The 13,578-nt window shown below is 36.5% G+C and overlaps 1 pseudogene across 1 annotated transcript; it reads right to left on the bottom strand.

Moving 5' to 3' along the window:
- Nucleotides 1–11,752: 11,752 nt before the first annotated feature.
- LOC306639690 (olfactory receptor 5M5-like) lies at nucleotides 11,753–12,689 on the bottom strand (annotated as a pseudogene). The gene has a single exon. The product of its transcript is annotated as an olfactory receptor 5M5-like (transcript).
- Between the last annotated feature and the right edge of the window lie 889 nt (nucleotides 12,690–13,578).

The raw sequence follows: 13,578 nt of genomic DNA, 5'->3' as shown, positions 1-13,578 counted from the left end.
CAAAACCCTCCTACATTTATGACCTGCAGATGATCTCCCTTGCTGTGCTTCTGCCTATTTGAACAAATTACTGATTGCATGAGAGCAAAAGTAAATATTAAATATTTTACAAATGTAGGATATTTTTTAATAAATATGGATATATGTGTGTATGTGTGTGGAGAACTGATGAGCCCATGGTCATCTTCTGATTCTGCAGTGTCAGCAAATGCCAAGTCTGGGAAATATTCCTTGTCAAAAGGTGAAGCTGTTAACAGCCTTGACACTTGGCTCTTACACTAATAGTTTTCAGACCTCCAGGACAATGGGCTTCCTGGCTGCAGCAAGATAATATCTGCACTGCAACAGTAGGATAGCTGCAAAAATGTTTCTAGCTCTGTAACATTTTAGTGCCCAAGGAAGCACTTAATAACTCACCAGCAATGAACAACTTACAATGCCACTATAGTTAAGCTTTCTGATTATGAGACCCTATATAATAAACTTGCGGAGCTAGTTCTGGGTCATTGTTCCTCCATCAGAGTGCAGTGTCACGCCAGGTCCCAGCTTTATTTGAAAATATTGCTGTGTTTTCTTTTTCTTTGTCTCTGTATTTTTCTCCATCTCCCAAAGACCTTACTGGAGATAATTTGTTGATGTTGTATAGGTGATGGCATATATATATACACATACATACACAAACACACACACACACACACACACACACACACACAGATACATATTCTATGAACAACATGAAGTATTAAATGTTCATGTCAGGGTGATGCTTAAGGGAAAAATAAGAATCAAACAACTCTGCTGGAGCTGAGAAAATAATGAAAAAATATATGAGAAAGAAATCCCTAGACCATAATGGTTTGCTATAATACTACCTCATTGTAACTCTAGCAAAATATGAAAAATTTTGCACAATGTAAAATACGTGTATATAACAGTGAAATACTGATAGTAGGTAGATAACTGGGGAAGTACTTAAGATTCCATGAAGTACATTGCCCAATATTTGGGCAGAATAAAATGAACCATGGAGACCATGAAAGAAAATTCACATTTTTCCCTCCATGATACACATCCACTTATGATGATTATGAGGATATCTTACTGACTCTTTTTAATGTATTTCCAAAGAGGCAATCAGTTCACTTCATAATGCACCTTGCAAACACATCATTCAAGTCTTCTTGTTTATTGTGTTATCATTCTGCTTATGAGGATTTTGGGCTTATGGGCTAAGATAAGAAGATGCAATCCAAGTTGTCCACTCACTGAAATTCTAAATATTTCAAGTTTTTTTAAGCTTATAAGTTCCAACTGAATCTTATAATAAAATTGCCAGATAGGCAAAGATACTTAAAGTGCTAGAATGATAGTTTGATGTCTTTATTTATGGAATATTAATAAAGATTCAAAAGGCTTGACACTCCTGGTCATTTTTGTACTTTGGGGCAAAGTGGCAGTGTAAGCCATGGACATTGATAATTTAACTGAAAACTTTATAGTAAGAGCCTTCATTTTAAGAAAAAGCACACATGCCCTAGATGGTTTGGGTCAGGGCATCTCAAAGAGAAGCATTTGCAAGGGACATAAGTAGCTTTGGGGGCAGCCCAAGCTTTGCACTCCTAGAATTCATCTTACCCTGAAATTCTCTCACATAAATGCTTCCTGGTACTGCTTTGTCCCCCAGAGTGTCTAAACCATTCACCTTTGGCTTTGATGAGGATAGTGTCTCCTTGGCATGTGGTCATGCTCCATAAAAGTATGAAAAAAAGAGAGAAGGCATTTTTCTGAAATCCTTCTTTTAATTCATTTTAATACTATAAATTACAAACCTAAAAGCTGCTATGTTTCAACCAAGAGAGTAAGGAAATGGGATAAAATGTTTATGAATATAGACGAACATAGTGAACTCAAGAAGTAATGATGACAGTTACTTAATTCAACTCCTCATTTTGCTTTCTTCTCTTCTGAAGCAAGGGAGAGCGAGCCTGGTTAATCCATGAGAGGCTGCAGAGTGTTCCAGTTATTGGGTTTTGCATCCCTACATCCTGGGTGGGAATCCCAGTTCCTCTAGTTTGCAATTGCGTGGTCTCAGGCACATTTTTGATCTCTCTGAGTCTCAATTTTCTCATTCATAAAGTTTGGTTAATAAGAGCAACTGCTTTCATGTGAAGATATTAATTCAGGGAAATCTTTAAAAAATATTTTCGGCATGGGTAAGCACTTAAAAAGTTGGAGCTACTATTATGGTAAAAGATGCAGATCTTGCGTAGAACAAGACTCAACATGAAAAGAAGATAAGGAACAACTGAGCATGGTGGCGCACACCTGCAATCCCAGCAACTTGGGAGGCTGAGGCAGGAGGATCATGAGTTCAAAGCTAGCCTCAGCAGAAGCAAGGCACTAAGTAACTCAGTGAGATCCTGTCTCTAAATAAAATACAAAATAGGGCTGGGAATGTGGCTCAGTGATTGACTGTCCCTGAGTTCAATCCTGGGTAACTGCCCCCCGCCAACAAAAAAAAAAAAAAAAAAAGAGAAGACAATGGACAAGGATTCTAATTTTGGACTCTAAGCATAGTGGCACCTGTGAAATGCTTTCCCAAGTGGAAGTATCAATAATTCTTGATGTATTTAATGTTCTCATTGTCCTAGTCTCTTTCCATTATATAAACAGCAGTCCTCTATTTATTTAAAACTAACTTCCTCTAAGAAGACTAGTAACATTTTAGAAGAGCATTTTCTTTCATCAGATTACTATTCAGTTCAACTTATTTTAATTGGTTAAAAAGATTTAAGGAAACAGGTCTAAACCTACCTCAGAAAGGATGGTGATTTCACAATGACGGCATCAACATTAACAACCTGAGGAGTTTATAACAGAATCGTCTCAGAGGAACCAGTTCCCTATGGTCCAATCATTTCTCATAGTAAGTTAGTTGGATTATTGAAAAAAAAACACAATGTTCCTGTTCTAAAACTACTAGTTTCGTTAGAATTTGAGTATTGCCCAGTAACCACCTTTATCAGTAAATCAAATCGCCCAGGAATGATGAAACAGGGACTCCTATGTGTATTATAGTATTCTGAATATCTTAATGTTTTCTGACTTTGGGAAATACCTAGTTCTCTCATTTACAACTTGTAAAGCAGGATAACTTGTCCCATAAAGAGAACATTTCAGAGTAGGAAAATATTGGAAGATCAGTGAACTTAGAGTATTGCCTAACTGATTTTAAACCTTGAGCATTCATCTTTCTAATAGAAATAACAATTCATAGCTGTAGGAACAGCATGCATATGTAGGTAATAGAGTGTGGAGAGAGGTGACAGAGGATGGAAGAGCAGTGACTGAGATTGGGGGTCTCTGATGACCTCATGACTGTGGCATGCCCAGTTCCTGGGAATGTTGCTGTGCAAAGGCACAGGATGCTTAGCGCTGTGGCAATGCCCTGCATGAGGAGGCTCTGTGCAAGAGTCCTATCAGCTCTGACCTTGATCTCAGGCACACAGCTCCTGGGAAGGAAGGAATTCTTATGCTAGACAACCACAATGTTTCACCAGCTCCGCTTCTCCAGTTCTTGGCCACTTTACAGCAACTTTTAACATTGGACTTTCTTAAGAGCTACACAAAGCTCCTAACATTGCACTTTGCCACTGTAGATTGCAACTGCAGAAAAGCTATGTAGATGTCCCAGCTTCTGCAACTCTCTTGAATACAAAGAATAATGCTTGCATAGTCTTTAACCTGATACTGAGACATATATTAATAAAGATTGCTAGTATAACTCTTTAGATCTGCATCTCCATCAGAGGGAAGAGCTCCACCTGATCCCAGTTTAATCTTCAAAATCTGTGTTTGTGAATCTTTATTTTCCAAAACCCCTTCACTCCTCACCTGAACTGAGAGTTTGGCAATGCTGGTTGAGACAACAGAGGTGTGCTGGGATCCTCCTTTCCCACTCTACTACCATCCCCCATTGCATTATGGTTTTTCTCTATCTTTTTTTTTCTCCAACTGGGGTTATGTATCACATTGATGGAGCTCCTATGATACTCAGTTTAAAACTGACTTTGGCCAGTGGTAAGATTCAGAAAGAGATTAGAGGAAGGAACAAGATGAAACTCCACTGTTTTCTCATTTCCTTCTTGTTTCCCATTAATCCAGGGAACGTTGCTGAAGTGTGTTTGGGGGAAGAGGGCAGTCAGGAATTTGATTCCTGACTTCAACTCTCGATGAGTTTTGGTGACAGCAGTAATTGCCATGGCTCTATCAGGTCTGAATTTGGAAATTATTTTCTGCCATTAGACTCTGCTCTTTCATATACTTTGAAAAATGTCTCTTATATTGTATTTTCAAATTTTTATTAGATTACTTTAAGCTTAACCATTGGTGAATTTTGTTTTATGCTGTGCCTCTGTTCCAGGTCAGAGGGTCACACAATAGTTAATTATTAGATATATGTTCCATTAAAGGTACAAGCGGTATAATAACAATAATCTTTTTTGTTGAAACATTAAAATATCTCTGGTGTCACCATTTTTGGAGTTTTGGGGTCCACTGAATCTCCTTCTTGATGGATTTTTTACTCAATTGACAAATTCACTTGAACATTGATATTATAATTTTCAGAAGTATTGCATTGCAGGTAAATTTGAGTTTGCAAATGTGGCATAGAAGTGTTGCTGTGATCCTTTCTTCTGAATTGATTTGCAAGAGACTCATCCTACAGGAAAAGACATCCACAGACTGAAGGTGAAAAGATGGGGAAAAGCATACTGTTTATATGGGACTCATAAACAAGCACAGGTAATTATTCTCACATCAGATAAAGTAGATTTCAAGACAAAATTAATTAAAAGAGACAAGGAAGGTCACTTCATACTGCTTAATAAGAGAATCACGCATCGACAAGATATAATGATCATAAATATTTATTTCCCAAATAATGGAGCATCTAGACATATGAAACAAATTCTCAATATCAAGAACCCAATCAATAAATGGGTCAAGAAACTGGACAGACACTTTACAGAAGAAGATATACAGGTGATTAACAAATACATGAAAAAGTTTTCAACATCTCTAGTAATCAGAAAAAATGCAAATTAAAACAACTTTAAGATTCCATCCTACTACAATTAGAATGGATACTATCAAGAACAAAAGCAATACTAGGTGTGGCATGGATGTGGAGAAAAAGGCACACATGTACATTGCTGGTGGAGTTGCAAATTGGTGTATCCACTGTGGAAAGCAATACGGAGATTACTCAGAAAACTTGGAATGGACTCACCTTTTGACCCAGTTATCCCACTCCTCAGTTTATACCAAAAGGACATAAAATTAGCATATACGGTAACACAGTCACATCAATGTTAATAGTAGTTCAATTCACAATAGCTAGATTGTGGGACCAACCTAGATGCCCTTCAACAGATGAATAGGTAAAGAAACTGTGGTATCTATACATAGTGGAATATTATTCAGTCACAATGAAGAATAAAATTATGGCATTGTCAGAAAATGAATGGAATTGGAGAATAGCATGCTAAGTGAAATAAGTCAATCTCAAAAAACCAAAAACCAAATGTTTTCCCAGATAAGTGGATGATGATACATAATGGGGGTAGGGTGTGGGGGAATGAGAGAAGAATCGAGGAACTTTACATAGAAAGAAATGAGATGTGAAAGGGGACGGCGGGGTATAAAAGATGGTAGAATGAGACAGACAGACATCATTACCCTGTGTACATGTATGATTACATGAATGGTGTGAATTTACCTTGTGTACAGTCGTAGAAATGAAAAGTTGTACCCCGTTTGTGTACAATGAATCAAAATGCAGTATGTAAAAATACAAAATAAAAACATAAAATAGACCACAATACAATAATACTGGGTGATTTTAACACACCTCTCTCACCACTGGATTCACTTGTGCAAACAAACTACATAAAGATTCGATAGTACTAAAAAAGGCAATTAATCATTTGAACCTAACAGACAGCTGTTGAATATTTCATCCAACAATGACTTAATTCACATTCCTGTCAGGAGAACAAGGAACATTTTCTAAAATAGACAATATTTTAGGTCACAAAGCAAATCTTGACAAATACAAAAAAAAAAAAAAAGAAATAATACTTTGCATTCTATTAGATCATCATAGAATGAAATTAGAAATCAATGACAAGATAAAAAACAGAAACCACTCTAACATTTGGAGTTAAAATAATGCACTTTTAAATAATGAATGGATAGTAGAAGAAATCAGTGGAAAAGTACAAAATTCTGATGTAATACATCAAAATCTCTGAGACATTATGAAGGTATTTCTATGAGGAAAGTTCAAAGTATTGAGCTCATACATTAAAAGAAAAGAAAGATCCCAAATAAATAATTTCACATTATGTCTCAAGGCCCTAAAAAATCAAAACAATCCAACACCAATATTAGTAGAGACTGGAAATAATGAAAATCAGAGCTAAAAATCAATAAAATTGAAAAATAAAAAGAATAATAAAAAAAAAAGCAATGAAATAAAGAGTTGGTCTTTTGAAAGGATAAACAAAACTGATAAACTCTTAGCTAAGTTAATCAAGAGAAAGAGAGGAAGAACTCGGATTAATAAAATTCAAGAAGAAAAAGAAACCATCACCACAAACAGTAAAATCCGGAAGATCGTCAGAAACTATCTTGAAAATTTATGCTCCAATTAACTAGAAAATCTTGAAGAATGGGCCAAATTCCTAGGAACAAATGACTTATCCAACTTGATCCATGAGGATATAAAAAACTTAAGGAAATCCATATCAAGTAATGAAATTTAAGCAACTATCAAAAGCCTTCCATCAAAGAAAGGCCCAGGACCACATGTATTCTTAGCTGAGTTATAAAAGACCTTTAAAGAAGAACTATTACCAACCCTCCTGAAATTATTCCATGAAATAGAAAAGGAAGGAACACTACAAAACTCATTTAGTTAAGGAAGATCAGTGGAAGGATCCCAGCTTTCTCCTTCTTTTTAAGAGCCATGAAGAACTTCAGTGTCTATATCAATCATCTTAAGGAAGAGGACACTTTGGATTGACAGTCATGTATCCTCAAAAACTCTTCATAATTTTACATCTCCATTTACCTTACTAAGATAGGTACATGGCACATGTAGGAAAAAGAAGCCAGTGTATCCTGTAGGCCATTCCCTCCAATATCATTCAGTCCTCTGCCTTAATCCTTTTTATCTTGCTGACACTCCTCTGTAGCTCTGTATATACTCCAGAAACATATAAGTCCCCTTGATTTCCTCCTCCTCTTCCTACCTCCTGAAGAAAGCATGGCAAATGCATCTTCAGGACATTTTAAATATCTCAAGAATCAAATTTTCTTATAGTCAAGAGAAGAAAAGAAATCGCTACCAATTGAAAGAAACGCCAAAGAACTTGAAAATGAAGTCTTTGAAAATATTGAGAAACACTTTTTCTTAAAATTTCACCAAATTTTAATGACTAATTTATTTAATAGAAATTGCAGTTTGGGGAGTGTGTGAAAGGAAGTGTCTGACATAGGAACAATTCTGGCTACAGCTTCATCTCATGAATCTCTCCATTTGGAAGCTGACCATGGTCTTTTATCTTGAAAACCATAATTGCACTGAATGCCCTACTTGAGTCTTCTCTGTATGAAATGTATTCAAGTACATTTATATTTTTCATATTTAGAAAAATTTATATTTTCCTGAAACATATTTGCCATGAACATAATTATATATTACACATATTAATAAATCTCTATGGTTTGGGTGGTTTTAGAACCAGCCCCAAAATATACGAGAGGATAACATTTTGATTTGAAACCCTAGCTTTTGCTGAGTATTTAAAAAATATGTAGTGGCACATGCCTGTAATCCCAGTAGCTCAGGAGGCTGAGGCTGGAGGACCACAAGTTCAAAATCAGCCTCAGTAACTCAGTGAGGCCCTAAGCAACTTAGAGAGACTCTATCTCTAAATAAAATATAAAAAAGGGATGAGGATGTGACCCAGTAGTTAAATGCCCCTGAGTTCAAGCCCTGGTACCAAAAATTTTTATTTCCTCTAACTTAGGTATTTTCACATGTAAGAAATAAATTGTAGTATCTTCATCCTAGAGATAATTATGCATTACAGTAGAACTTTCACCATTCCAATAACCCACCTAGGCAGAAAAGCATATTCATAATGTCAAACAAGACATAGTACGTTTATTCACCTGAAGAAGTGAATATTTTATCCCTTGTATATTGATGACAAACTGGCATATAAATATTTTGAAACATGGATATGGTGATCCACACCTATAATCCCAGAGACTCTGGAAGCTGAGGCAGAAGGATCACAAGTTCAAGGCCAGCCTCATCGTAGTGAGATCCTGCCTTAAAATATAAAATAAAAGAATTGGGGATGTGTCTCAGTGGTAGAGCTCCCCTGGGTTTTATCCCTAGCACTGGAAAAAAATATATATATATATAAGCAGTATCTTTGACCACATGGACAAGGACATTTGTTTATTCTTTTCAGGTTTATTACAACTGGTATACAAATATTTTGAATGCTTCTTTCTTATATTTGATGAAAAAGTCATGATGCCAGAACAACTTCAATTATTGTGTCACCTGAGTCCTCATGACAAGACATGAGGTCCACCATTTCACTTTCCCACCCACCACATGCAAGGCTTCAAATTTCTCCACACTCTCCCCAAATTATAATGTTCACCTGTCAATGTTCCCTGTTGGTAAAGAAAATCCAGTAATAGCAGGGGCAATACCAGTACTGAAAATACCAGTCAAGTCAACTGAAGGTCTTAAGTTTGTTTCAATCAAATTACAGCTACTATTAAAGTAGTTATCTATGGATATTTGCCACAGCTTTAGGGACAGAATGGTTATCTTGAGTAAGGCTGCTTAAGTTTATATTTCTTACCTATGCAAAAATAAAAACTTCACAGTTTATGTTGAGGAAGTGTAGAGTATATCTCCTTATCAAGTTCTCCTATCATCTGCTCCATGACACTGTTCCTGTCCCAGTTTTGCTATCTCAGGGTCTGCACATGTTTTGGCTCAGCCTACGTTTCCTCACTTCTCCCCTGGAAGTTGAGCCGCCCACAGATCATGAAGATTATGAAGCCATCAGACATGGAAGAAGATAGACCATTCCTCTTGACATTCAGTCCTTCTCTGTTTCAGCTATTTTTATATTGTGTATTACACATGAGCAGGGTGTTAAAATCTAATGTGTGGTTATTTTAATATAAATGGAATTTAAATAGAGTGGTCACATTCCATAGGATTTTTGGGACACTGAGTTCATCCCCACATTCATAAAGGAGTCTCTTGAAGGAATGAAGTGGAACAGACTGAATGGAGATGGATTCAATTATTTATGAGTTCCCTCAGGATTACAAAACACAATTGGATGATTCAAAACAGAGGAGTCAAAACAGGTTTTTATGAAAAACAATTTTCCTAAGATATCTTCTCCTCAGGCTCGAGATGAGAGGCTTGATCATGAAATGACCAGTGTATAAACACAGACATCACTTGGTCTTGGTTCTTGGAGCAGCTAGATCTGGGGCACAGATGCATAAACAAGATTGTCCCAAAGAGACAGTGACCACTGTCAATGGGAAATGCAAATGAAGAAGACTTGAACTTCTGTTCTGCAGAATGCGTCTGCAGATGAGAGAGAGACGTAGAGAAGGAAATGAGAATCATCAAGAGGCAGCTCAGCTCACCACAACTGGCCAAAGCAAAAGGGACAACCTCACCAATATGTGGGTCAGACCAGGAGAGTTTCAGAAGCTGTGAAGTGTCACAGAAATCTGACTGATGACCTTGACTGGCAGGAAGGAGCTGGAATGTAAATCCATTGTGAGTGGCATCCTTCATAAAGCCTCACGATATGTGGCCCACAGGTGAAATGAAGAGGTGGTCAGAAACTTAAGGGACATCATGTGAAGATAAAATTATGGTCAGTTTGGACCTACAGAAGGGGCGTTTATATTATTTTAAAAGTTTTTATCTAGAGGTCAAAATAGTTTAACAAGTGAAACCAGAAAAATAATTTAATAATATAGATAAAATATTGACTCAATCATATATCAAAATCCATCTAATTTCCTAAGAGCAATCAATGGAACTGTAAATGGAAGTATGAATAATTTGAGGGGGCAGGGCTAGCAAAGATGGTGGAATGACACAGATATCACTACCCTACGCACATGTATGATTACTTGAATGGTTTGAATCTACATTGTGTACAATCTTAAAAATGAAAAGTACCCCATTTGTGTACAGCAAATCAAAATGCAGTCTGTAAAATTAAAAAATTAAAATAAAGATAAAATTTGATAATATGAAAAACAATAAAATTTTAGCATTTAAAATGATATGACATGAACAAGGTAAAATCAAAAACATGAATGTATTATATACATATTACATATTAAAACATGTGGCAAGAAAACATTTATATCTTTAAGAAAGATTTCTAAAAGGAGTAAGAAAAAATATTAAAACAGGAAGAACACAGGAAAGTTAGTTTCTCATAAGAGAAATTTAAGTATGCTATAAAAAAAAAAACCCACTATGCATATTGTATTTTACACACACATCCATATATTTATGTAGTTGAAAGATCCAGTGCAATCTGTTCATTTATAATGATTATGAAATGGTTGAACAGAGGTCCATAATTGATAAGAGTGCACACTGTAAAAAACACAAAACACTTGTAAGGTAAATTTGATATTTCCATCAAGCATCTCATGTATGAGGATATCATTTTGTCAGTAACACCATTTGAAAGGCATACCATAGAGGAATAATTTGAGATACCCACCAAAGACTTTCATTAACACATCATTTGTATGAAGAATACAGGTAACTTCACCCAATAAGGTAGACAAGTTTATGAAAAACATTTGGAGGATAGTAATACTAAATATATCCAATGAATAGTCATTACGATAGCATTTGATAATTCCAATGTTATAACAGTATCAGTGTGAATGCTAAGGGTGGAATAATTGGCTCTTCCTTAATTCCATAGAATCATAGCAATGCCTCAGTTCTAGGCATTAAATTTATCCATTCTTTATTAAAGATTCATTGAAAACTATATATATATATATATATATATATACACACACTCAATGGAATATTACTCAGTCATAAAGAAGAATAAAATGATGGCATTTGCAGGCAAATGGATGAAGTTGGAGAATATCATGTTAAGTGAGATAAGTCAATCCCAAAAAACCAAAGGATGAATGATCTCCCTGATAAGTGGATAATGATACATAATGGGGAGTTGGAGGGAGGCAAGAATGGAGGAAGGAGGGACTATATAGAGGAAAGAGTGGTGGGAAGGGTGGAGGGAAGGAAAAATAAAAGATTGAGACAAACATCATTACCCTATGTACATGTATGATTACACATATGGTATGCCTCTACTTCATGTACAACCAGAGAAATAAATTGTACCCCATTGGTTTACAATGAAACAAAATAAATAAATTATTTAAAAAATATATCTACAGGAAAAAAAAGAAAACTGTAAACTCCATATAATAATTTAATACATACTTGCAAGTCCTATTTGCAAATTATAAAAGAAAAAAATTAAAAATAACAGGAAACAATTTGTTAAATTAAGCAGATCCCAAATTTTTCAAATAATAAAGACATTTTTACACATTTGTGAGCAGGTCTAGCTTACTAAGCCAATGGTTCCTTTTTGATGACTTTCCTTATTGCCCTCTTGACATCTTTGTTCCTCAGGCTGTAGATCATAGGGTTTAACATGGGACTCACAAAGACATAAAACACAGCCACGATTTTCCCCTGTTCCACAGATGTCTCAGAAGGGGGCCTCAGGTGCATGCAGAACAATGTTCCATAAAACACTGTGACCGCTGTCAGGTGGGACCCACAGGTAGAGAAGGCCTTGCGCCTGCCCTCAGCCGAGCGCATGCGAAGAATGGCTGAGAAGATGAAAATGTAGGAGATGAGGATGATGGTGAGGGAGCAGGTGAGGTTGGATCCAGCCACCACAAACATGGTGGTCTCTTTGACATAGGTGTCTGAGCAGGCCAGCACCAGGAGAAGGGGATCTGCACAATAAAAGTGATTGACCTCATTGGGTCCGCAGAAGGACAGACGAAGCATCAGGATGGTCTGGGCCAGGCCATTTGCAAAGCCATAAACATAAGCAGCAGCAACAAGAGAGAGACACACACGCCTGGACATTTTGCTGTTATATAACAAGGGCTTGCAGATGGCCATGTAGCGGTCATAAGCCATCACTGCAAGAATATAATAATCAGTAATCACCAGGGCAATCAAAAAGTGAAATTGTATAAAGCAGCCAATGAAGGAAATGTTTTTTTCTCTTGGAGAGGAAGTTAACCAGCATCTGTGGTGTAACAGTGGTGGCATAGCAGAGATCCAGAAAGGAGAGGTGGCTGAGGAAGAAGTACATTGGGGTGTGAAGTTTCGAGTCACTTCTGATTAAGAAAATCATGGTCCCATTGCCCGTTACTGTGATGAGGTAGATGAGTAAGAAGACCAGGAAAAGGACAGGCTGAAGCTCTGCTCGATCTGTCAGTCCCAGGAGAATAAACTCAGTCACCACAGTGTGGTTTTTCTTCAACATTCTCTTTTCTTGGCTGCAAATAAGGTCTAAAGGAAAGGAAATAAAAATGCGTCTGAAAGCTTGGTAAACATGCTTTTGACACTTTAAATATCAAAGCGTGTATGGAACTCCCCAAACAATGAAGAGAACATTTGTAAATGGGTCCCTGCCTATCTTTTTGGCAAGTCTTTCCATATTTGCAGAACTCTTGTCATTTTGCACATACACTGCTGGGTTTAACGATTCACGATGGGGCACTGGTTAAGGGAAGTGCAGTATATCAACATGTTCTGGTGGGGCACTGAAAGGGAGCAATCAAGAAAAATGTGTAATAATCAAAACTTTGGACCATGAAGATTCCCTGGAATTCTTTGTTATTACTCTTCATTTGCGATTTCCTTGTACATATGCATATAAATGTGTATTTTCTTTGAAATTGTATTCTTTTTTTCTACAACATACCTTTGGATGTGGTATCCAAAGTACCAGTCACTGAAAGTTATCTGTTTTCCTCAGCTGAATAGACTTAGGTAAGTGAAAGTGAGCAAGGCGCTGGATCCCTCCTGACAACTGCGATCTCTTGTCAGCGCCTCTGAATTTCGTATCAACTTCAAGTTGCTCCCTCATCTTCAGCCTGCAATGCAAGCCCACTTTCCCCACCCTAGGCCACCTCAGGGGACCTTGTACCACCAAACCTTTAACTTTCTGCCCAGCTCAAGATCTCATTTGTTTAGTGTGTTTTTGCCCAGCCGAATAAATAATTGCTTTGGGAGAACAAAAAAAAAAAAAAAAAAAAAAAAAAAATCATAGCTCTTTTTATGTACACAAGATTTATATAAATGTATACATATGTGTGTGTTTATATGCATTTATACAATAGAAAACATATACATCAACATACTTTGGTGGT

Source organism: Sciurus vulgaris, assembly GCF_902686455.1.
Source record: "Sciurus vulgaris genome assembly, chromosome: 11".
Lineage (NCBI taxonomy): Eukaryota > Metazoa > Chordata > Mammalia > Rodentia > Sciuridae > Sciurus > Sciurus vulgaris.
The sequence above is the reverse complement of the archived record's forward strand: the minus strand, read 5'-3'. Positions and strand labels throughout refer to the sequence as shown.